Source organism: Pinus tabuliformis, chromosome 5_1 (genome assembly GCF_031772625.1).
Source record: "Pinus tabuliformis cultivar Carrire ecotype Pingquan chromosome 5_1, CPIR1, whole genome shotgun sequence".
In the NCBI taxonomy this organism is placed as follows: domain Eukaryota; kingdom Viridiplantae; phylum Streptophyta; class Pinopsida; order Pinales; family Pinaceae; genus Pinus; species Pinus tabuliformis.
The window spans coordinates 477993570-478004246 of record NC_142305.1 but is presented as its reverse complement, the minus strand read 5'-3'; the positions used below and the strand labels follow the sequence as shown (position 1 = coordinate 478004246).

The following is a 10677-nucleotide window of genomic DNA, read 5'->3' as shown; positions in this document are numbered from 1 at the left end:
TGGAACAACAAAGAGGGGGTTGGACTTACATTAAGCCAATTGATCGCCCCAAACCAAGTCTCTGAGATGGTCCTCCATCTGGTTTTCATGATGAGGTGGTTATGGGATCTTTCCATTGATCTCTCTATCTAATTATTCCCAAGGTAAGATTCCATGCACATCCTGATATCATGGACTTGGCCGATTAAAATTTAACCCATTAGAGACGACTTGCACCCCACTCTATACTCACAACCTTCAATACAAATTGACAAACTCATATCTTACACGTGAATCAAGATTTAAAATACACAATGCAAACCCCTGAAATGCAGGGTGAACTACTTAAATCCATTATTAGATAAGTCATTTATTTCTTGATCACCTAAAGAATTGTGTGAAAGAATGGGAATTTTTCATGTTAGAAAATGATGAAATTTGTTGAGAATCTTCCCCATGACTAATTCCTTCAAATAATTGTTTTCTAACTATTTGGTGCAACTTCCTTACAAATTGCTTCTTTAAAGCATCAAAATCCATGTCCAATCTCTCCAACTACTCTGTTGCATTGTTGTTGTACATAAATAAACTATAATAAATAACAAAATTGTCTACATGAGTGATCTCAACAATTTGGAGCAATATTTCATAACCTTTAGTATTAATTGGAGTAGATACCAAGTTCAACTTTCCTAACATCCTCCACATAGAGTGGGTAATAAATTGACTTTCAGCAGCGCAACGATCATGTTGAGCACATGACATCTCAACCATCTTGTAACATTCTTTCACAAAGATATACAAAAAATTATAGCAACATTCTTCTATTGATCCTTTCCCAATTCTAACCCTCTCATAGACATATTAAAGACCACTCCACCCAACTTTTCCACTTTTAGACCCAAACATAGGACGTGTGCACAATATATCAAATTCTGGAGGGAGTACCTACAAAAATAGATTGCGTGGAAACTCTTTCACGCAAAGGACGTCTGGAAATAATGTGTTCCTATTTAGCCTGTGAGTTGGAAATGGCCTCAATATAGACTCTGTTGATATAATATATGAACATAGCAATATAGCATCAACATGTTCTTCAAAAAAAACATTCGCATCCTTGAAGAAATGAACTCCCATTTTTCGAGCAAACTCATATGAGAAACCTCTCCATAATTCATTATAGAATGAACCAATACTATATGACCGTCCTTAACCATAGTTTTTTAAGGAAATTGCCCATAATTACCAAATCCAACTATACCAATCTTCAAATGATTATTAGTTTCAAAGTCTTCACTTTCCTTGGATTCATTACCAAAAGGTTGAGCAACATCCAATGCTTTAATCTTCAGATGTCTGAGAAGGGAACTATATTCTCCATTTTGTTTCTTCCTAACAGAAAATAGAGATATATTGTATCATATTTGTGCTAGCATTAACGATTGTTTGACACCAAAGAAAGGATGTGGACACTGAAAACAAATAGATAAAGGTTTAATTGAGACAACCATGCATTGAAATTCAAACATCTCCAAGCTTTTGGTGTACTTTGCTACATCTTCGAATATAAATTTAGATAGATCAAACCCTTAGATTTTATGACACAAGTAAGAACATAATTTAGCTTTTGCTTCTAGAACACCTATTATTCATGGTTAATCTGAAGTCAAGTTTTTCTATTCGAAAACAAAGCCATAGAAATTCACCAATACAAGACAAATTTCTTACCAGCAAAATATTTGATGGTACAACAATATTTGACAAGTCAAGCTACATGTACTGAACCTCAAAACCTTTAAGACCAACATGAAATCTATAAACTAACCATTTTTTATAAAAATTCTAACATCACACTGCATCGATTAACAAGATAAAACCCTCAACAATGTTAAAGCACAAAAAACTTCGGAAGGTTAAACTACTTAAAACCCCAACAGATAATCCAGAGTGTTTAGATTCATAACATCCAAAATAATAATTCATTTGGTATACTTTTACTTACTAGGGGACACTATCACTTAAAAACCATATCATAGAGGATTTACCTAATAACTGAATGGAGAATTTTTGACACATCAATTGATTTACAGGGTATTAACATCTCATTCCATGATTGATTGATATGCGTACATATTGAGTCGAAAACAACAAAAAGAGTTGAAATTTCATTAGAAGAATTGTGTTTTATATGTTTTTGACCATCCAATGATATCCTAATGACTGGAAAGTCTATACATCAGTAAAAGATGATTACTACAAAAAAAATTGAATGTTCATAATTTTTTTTATATAAACACAGAAAAATCTTAAAATTAATCCCACTCCTCCACATGAGGTCCACTGCACATCCCTTGATTAGGTGCGTGCACGGTCCACAAATTAAAACAATACTAACATAATGAACATCTACGCTTACATATATGTTTTAAAACCATCTTTAAATGATCTGAAGATCAAAATATCACATTTCAAAAAAAAAAAAATAGGAACATGTATCCTACGATTGAAAGGAAAAATCCTTCAATAAAGTATTTTGTTATGAAATTGACTAATGTATGCTTTATAATCCAAAAGGTTGTAATGAGTCAAGGTTACTTATGGTCGACATGCCTATAAATCCAAGGAAAACAAGGATTGTTCAAACACCAAAAGCAAGATAACGCAAGGAAAAAACCTTTAATTCAACACAATACTCCAAAAAAAACTGAGATCTAATATGTAAAATCGAAAATAACCTTAATTTGAAACAAAAGATCAGGAAATTGACGAATGTCATGCCTAGCTCTCATTAATTTCAAAAAATATTCAAAATTTAAAAGCACCTAACTTTAGAAGCAACTTATATGTACAAAAGATATTTTTGACAGTTCAATGTTAGATGTGATGCAAAAGGAAATAAACTACATAAAATAAGTAAATTTAAAACAAAAATATTTTTTTCAAGTCTAAAATGCTTACTACTTTCTCACAAATTTGACCACTAAAATGTCTGATCCTCATTGATTTAAAGAACACTTAAATTCATAATGATATACAGAGAGAGATTTTTTATGGTTAAATGCCAAATGTGAAGCCAAAAAACCTAGTTAAACAGAGAAGGAAAAAAAAAATTGAGAACCTCTTTTAATGCTTGAAATGCTCAATATCATATGGATGCGAGACATTCAGATCCATAATATTTGAGTTAAAACAACAATATTTGATCAAGAAAAATAGCTTACTTACGGTTGGAGTTCCCAAATGGAAATTAATTTATTTCAACCATGTGAATTATCAAATTTAATGCCTAATACCTTATAGTCTCACCAGAAAACAAATTTAAACATCCAAATTCATCTTCAAGACCAAAGATGGAGCACCTCAAAGCCAACAATTCATTAGAGGTTTAAACAATGGAAAAATGACAAAGTTGACCAACATTGCAAAGAGAAAATGACGATATTTACTTGAAAATGTTACTAAACCATTGCACCAATTAGAAAAATATCTAGACTAGAGAGTATTTAATGAAAAAAAAACATTTTCAAACATTGAGTTGTTATGTGCATACACGAATCCAACACAATATCGGAGGCATTATATGCATAGTTTGTTCTTTAAAATTCAGATGGCCCTTTCCCGGGCCAAACTAAGTCCTGAGATGATTCTCCATCTATTTTTCATGAGAAGGTGGTTACGAGATCTAAAAATTTACCTCTCTATCTAATTATTCCCAGGGAAGGATGCCATGTGTAGGCTGAAATCATGGACCCGGCCCATTAAAATCTAACCCATTAGATACCACTTGCACCCACCCTATACTCACAACCTTCAAGACAAATTGTCAAACTCGTATCTTACACATGAATCAAGATTCAAACTTCACAGTGAAAACCTTGAAATGCAGGGAAAATTCAACTGGGAACCTACGTGAATCAAACTGCAAACCCTTGGTGTTGAAAAATGCAGTAAGAAATTCTTAATTTGATTTTTCCTTAGTCAAATTGACAAAATTCAAAATTCCACATCAACGGACAGCTTGGAGTAGTTAACTGAGGTGACATGGCACTTATCATATAGATAACTTAGTTAATTTGAGTTAGGCGCATGAATTTTAGTTGTATGTAGCGATTCCTAAAATTTAGGAGCCTAGGTTGAGTTAATTTAAGTTGTAATCAGTTAAACTAGTTATAATTGTCAATAGAACTAGTGGGTCGTCAGTTAAGTAGTGGGACATAAGTCTAACTCATAGATCATCTAGTTAACTAATTAATCAACTAATAATTATCTCATGCATGCAAATAATATGAGTTCCCTAGTGGTGGTGGAGTTTCCAAGGCAGTTATAAACTAGTTGAGTGTACAGGTGTTGCATGAGGTCAGGTGGACCATCCTTAGGAATTTCACAATCAATTAGAGGAGTATCCTAGTTAATAGTGGCCTAATTCATCGAGGATAAATGTACGGAAATAGGAGCTTGGAGGGCTTGATAATTTGTTAAGTACTAGCCAAGATCAGTCATTCAACAGGAGAGAATAAAATTGCTTTTGTAGGATGAGCTCTGACATTGAGCTAACAATTGTAATAGCTTCTCTTACTCACTTGATTAATTAACACAAGGCTAAAGGGGTTTCGAGCAGTTTTTTTCCCATAGATATATATTTGTGTATGTGTGGTCAATATTCTTGTATTTTTATGATTCGATTTCTAGTTTCTGAATTGAATTTCGCAGATGAGTAGAGTAGGCTTGAGTCTTGTGATTTAATAAATTTCATGATTATTTTCAAATATACACATAATTTCTACATGTTATCAAAGAAGGATTCACATTAGAACCTGTATGCACTTGAGGTCGAAGATGCATGCAAAACCTTTAGGAGCAAGGCAGGGATTTGAGATATTGTGGTTGAGAGGGAGCATGATTTATCTCTCAAAATGGAGCCTCAAAAGGAGCCTCGTGAAGTTGTGGAGAAGCCACAAATGGAGAGGCAGGAAAAAGGAAGAGTGGAGACATCCACTCTAGCAGATACCTCCAGTAGGGGGAAAGTTCGAGCTAAGTTGGAAGAAGGAGAAGATGCAGCCATACCTCCAAGTGTGAGGTGGGGCGATGTGAAGACCTTGTCCAAGAGTTTTAGAAAATTAGGCAGGGTCCATTGAGGTGCTTTTGTCTCATGGATAATTACCCTTAATACATGGGCCCATAGTATTTAGTAGTAGGAGGATCAATGTCATTCAGATACTGAGTAGTGCATATAAGTTTTGATTGATCCCAGTAGACAATTGCAGATTGATCCGATGGTTTTTTTTTAATGCTTCTCAGTTTTAGATGTTGCAGTAGTAGTAGCAATATTGAGCATCCAATACATTACATAAGTGCATGATAGGGGTCGTTGATAATCCCTTTCTTGCTAAGAGGGAGTATTGAAAAATTCAACAAGAAATTCTTAATTTGATTTTGCCTTATCAACTTGAGGAAATTCGAAATTCCACATCAGCAGACGGCTTGGAGTAGTTTACTGAGGTGACATGGAATTTTTCACTTAGATAACTTAGCTAATTAGATTTAGGGGCATGAAGCTAAATTTGTATGTAGTGATTCCTAAATTAAAGGAGCCTAGGTTGAGTTAATTTCAGTTGTAATCAGTTAAACTAGCTCTAACTGTTAATAGAACTAGTGGGTGGTCAGCTAAGTAGTGGGACATTAGTCTAACTCAGAGATCATCTAGTTAACTGGTCAACCCACTAATAAGTAGCTCATGCATTCAAATAATATGAGTTTCCCAGTTGTGGTGGAGTTTCTAAAGAAGTTAACAAGAAGTTGTAAACTAGTTGAGTGTGTACGTGTTGCATGAGGTCAGGTGGACCATCCTCGGGAATTGCACAATCAAATAGAGGAATTTCCTAGTCAATAGGGGCATAATTCCTCAAGTAACAATGCAAGGAAATAGGATCTCAGAGGGCTTGAGAATTGGTTAAGTACTAACCAAGATAAATTATTTAGCAGGAGAGAATAGAATTGCTTTTACAGGTTGAGCTCTGGCATTGAGCTGACAATTGTAATAACTTCTCTTTCTCACTTGATTAATGAACACAAGGTTGAAGGGGTTTTGAGAAGTTAGTTTCCGCTAGATAAATCTGTGTATTTGTGATAAATATTCTTGCATGTTTATGATTTGAGTTCTAGATTGTGAATTGAATTCCAAAGATGTGTAGAGTAGGTTTGAGTTGTGATTTAGTAAATTTCATGAGCAGTTTCAAACCTACACATAATTTCTACATTTGGGCCCTAAAATCCAGGTTGAATTCAACCTAACCTCAATTTTCTAAGAATGGTAGAGGGACAAATAACCCCTAACCAATCCCATTCCTATAAATCGGGTCGATCAAAAGAAACTTCTACCTGCAAACCAAATGAATTAGGCTTGGACTATGTTTTCACCCATTTTTTATGGGCTAAAATATAATAATTATTTATTTATTAAATATTTTTTAGGCTAACTATTGAAAAGGGGTGTAATTTTAAAAAATTGCCCCTCCAAAATATGACACCCTTTAAATTTCACCCATGGGCTAAGGTTCGTCCCTAAAATTTTCTATGATGTGCTACTCTAATTCAAGAAAACACATTATATCAAAGAAAAAATTACCTCTAGGATAAAGATGATCTAAATCATCAAACAAGTCCTAGTTCTACTATTTTAGATGGCCTTCCAAGGGACTTCTCACTTGACGAAATATGATCCCTGCGAGCAAAGTTTTCTAGAGAAAGGTGGGGTAGCAGACCAACTGCTTGCCCACAACCAGTGCTATAGGGTGTTTTTCTAAGATTGGTCACTAAGATATCTTAGTCCCATGAGGGCAGTCGAATCTTGAGCTTCTTGGTGATCATCCATGACACCAGATTCCCTACCACTAATTGGTTAGACTCTCGAAAAACTGCTCGTATCGTGACCTAGTCTAACCCCTCTAAATCGAGTTTCTGAAAGACTCTGGTTTTTTACAGTGGGATTGTGAAGGATTTTAAGCTCCCTAAAGTGTCAACTTTCTATGTCTCAATGTAAGAAATAGTGGGTGTTATTGGAAGCCTATCCCACTAATCCTACACCTAACTACAAAGATTTTTTTCTCCCTCGTACCCAATTGGGCTTAATCTATGCGAGTTAAATTATTATTATGGTAGAGTGTTTCAAGTCTTGGCTTGGTGGTTGTAACCAAGCTCATGTCAACCACCAAGCTCATGTTCGCTTAGGGTGTGCATGTGTGAAGAATGTGTCAAGTGGCATTAGGGGAATTTTGAGGTCCAAAATGGCCCTCATAAGAAAAATGTACAACCAAAATAAACTTTATAATAACCAATAGGATTCAAGATGATGATGTCAACCATGGGGGATGATTCACCATTTTTGGAGTAAAAAATTAAAAAAGATCAAAAAATAATAAAATAATAAAACTGCTTTTTCAACTTGTATTTTCAACTTATCTCCTTAATTTTTTACTCAAATTTCAAGTGGGAAAACGCATTGGATGCAAAATTTAATTCATCATCCAAATAGTACCCATGTTGCACACTTTCAATGGACCTTTCTGCACAAAAAATGAGAAATACATGAAAAACGTGATTGCAATCACATTTTTAATGTATTTCTCATTTTTGTGTAACAAGGTCCATCTAAATTATGCAACATGGGTATTCCTTGGATGAGGAATTAAATTCTACATCCAACAAGTGTTCCCGCTCGAAATTTGAGTAAACCTGGAGGGAGATAAGTTGAAAATATGAATTGAAAAGTAGTTTTTTCTTTTTTTTTTTCCACTAAAATTTGATGATGTAATCTAATCTTATTTTATTATTTCCACTATTATTTTATAATTTCCTTAGGAGACCCATTTTAGAACTCAAAATTCCCCCAAGTATGAGTTAATTAAGCATGTTTTTGTTGAAATATGTAACTAGGTTCGGTCTTCATAAGAACATGTAATCATGATTTTATGTATTTTATGTAAAGAAAAAAATAAAATTATTCTTGTTATTCTTGAGGCATGGGTTTTATGCTCAAGTATATTTGTTTTATAGATCAAGCACCAATTGAGCGCTTCTAGGGTTTGTCATTAAGTCTACAAGTCAATTGAGTCATTTTCATGTTTGGAAGACTCTTTTGGGCATGTTACATATTGTAAGGAAAAATTATTTGAGTCAAATCTAGATTCAAAAGACTCTCTAAGACCTCATCATAGTGCAAAGAACAAGTTGGCCTTCAAAGGAGCAAGTTGGCCTATCTAGAAGGACAAGTCAACCTATTAGGGTACTCAAGGAAGCTTATATATTAGAGCATTCAACCTCATTCAAAGGAGCATCGATCAAGCATCTAAGAGCAAGCATGGAGTGAAAAAAAGAAAGGACAAGAAGCCTCTTAGACAACGAAGAAAATAAAAAGGAACACTGAAAGTTTGGGACTGTTTTTGGGCCTCCTACACCTCACACATGTGAAGCGATTAGGGTTGGCATTTATTGCAAGGAATTTGAGTTGTAGTACCATCAAGAAGTCATTCATCAGTCCCAACAATATTTTTTTTAGGACAAAGTTCACAAGGAAAAAGGACGAGTCCAAGTGAAGGGAAAAGAAGATATATTTCTCCATTTCTTCTCACTCATGCTATCCTAGGGTTTTTGCAGAAGAGTATGAAAGTTGCAGGTCAAAAGAGGCAAAGATATTACATTCAAGGTACAAGTTTTAGCTTATGATGTTAAGGCATATTTGAAGCAAAGAGACTTACGGTGACTTTGTAAATAGTAAGGCCTTCAAGAAGAATTGTGATGTGTTCTTGGAGGGGTCATTTGACAAGGGTCACAAGTTTGAAATTCTTTAATTGAAGTTCTATAAGAAGAGAAGCATTCTTGTGGGTTTTCCTTTTAAGTGGAGAGGTTTTGGCCCTAGATGATTTCCTATATCTTTTGTCCTCTTGTATCATTGTTCTTTATTGTTTTGGTAGTTGTTTGCTGATAACACTAATTATAATCAAGTGAAGAAGAAGCTAACCAAGTTAAGTAAAATACATCACAAGAAGTTATCAAAAATAAAATAAATCACTTAATTTGTTGCCCCTATATTTCTCAACAGTTTTGATGATGCTAATGTTTCCGAAAATAAAGTGCATAAACTGTAAATAGTACTGAAAATGAACAGTAAAATGAACAGCAAACTGAAGCACACAATCCCCCACCCAAGAAGGAAATCGACCAACAAAAGAAATGATGGCAAATAAGCAACCCAAATACAAAAAAAAAAAATGGACAAAAGATCTAGTGTCTAAGGAACTGGGATCTAAAGGAAAAAAATCTGCTAAAAGTGATGCAAAAAACTAGCAAAAACAAAGGTGAAAATGCTAGAAAATTGTAGAAAACAAACTGCAAATGGGAGTATGATCAAGGTGATCCTAAAGGGAAAAGACAACACAATATTCTAAAGGGAACGGAGTGTTATAAAAACCTATCTAAAAGAGCTTGCAAAACATTGAGAGAAGCACTAAAAAATAATGGCTAAAAATGTTGCACACTAGACTCCTCGACTCAACAATTCTCTTCCTAAATGATAGAGGTGTACTCTAGAAAAATACTAAGTGGATCTAGGCCTAGAGGTGGCTCAAAAAAGAGAATAAACTCTTCTCGACACATAAGCAACAGTCTCAGAAAAAACTGAAAATAAATAAATAATATTGGGAAAATGAAAAATATGATTTCTGACCTAGAAAGTGTGTCTGAATGCGGAAAACTGGCTAAAAAGTGCATTAGGGAGCGCAGAAAAGAGGCCAAAAAGTGTATTTTGTTCTTTCTTCTCCCAATTGGAAAATATGCTCCAGATTGTGTTGTCTCATGCTCGTCTAGTAGATGTGCTCTGCAGAAAGATGTGAAACCCCAAGAGGAACAAAAAAAAAACAGAGAATAAAAGAGATCTAAAAATAGAAATTGATAGGAATGAAAATTCTAGGAAAGCACTTAAAATAGTTGAAATAATAGTCACTAAGGTTTTGACTCACTACACCAATGGAATTGTCATTTGTTAGTATGAATTATTTTTGCAAGTGAGCGAAAATCCCTTCACTTATGTTATAGGTGACCTATAACCCTAACAACAAAAGATCATTGTTTCTATGCTTCAAATTTGCAACAAAATATTAGAAAAAACCTGCACAAAAATATGGTATGCAAATCGAAACATATAACAACAGAAATATAAGTGTAATAACCCAATGCTTAATATGAAATATCAATTTATTAATAAAAAGTGATACACCCAGTGAGGAGTGATTACAGAATTGGCCCTGTAGATCCCCCTTCATGGGATGGGTCCTTTCTTCACTTTGCACTTTAGAAATGTGCTTCTCTCTCTCAATATGCAATGGACAAAAAGGAAAACAAAATATGCTTGAACTCGGGTGGGAGCTCAAATGTTATAAGACAATAATGGGGACAATGAAAATGGTCGTGGTCAAGAATAGAGAGAAGACCCTCTATTTCTAACAAAATATTGGAATAGTTGAGAATTAAAAAATAATAAATATTATTGACTAATCAAAATCTAGCCGTCGTGAATATTTTATTATATTTTTTGAGAAGGAAAAGATATTCAAAATGGTCAAATATATTTATTTAGAAAGTGGTTAAATTAATTAACAAATAAAAATGATTTATTAATCACTTTGTGAAGATTAAGACAAATAT

At 34.0% G+C, this 10677-nt stretch overlaps 1 pseudogene; it reads right to left on the bottom strand.

The window, feature by feature from the left end:
- Positions 1–320: 320 nt before the first annotated feature.
- On the bottom strand, positions 321–1508 carry LOC149165580 (arogenate dehydrogenase 2, chloroplastic pseudogene; annotated as a pseudogene).
- Between the last annotated feature and the right edge of the window lie 9169 nt (positions 1509–10677).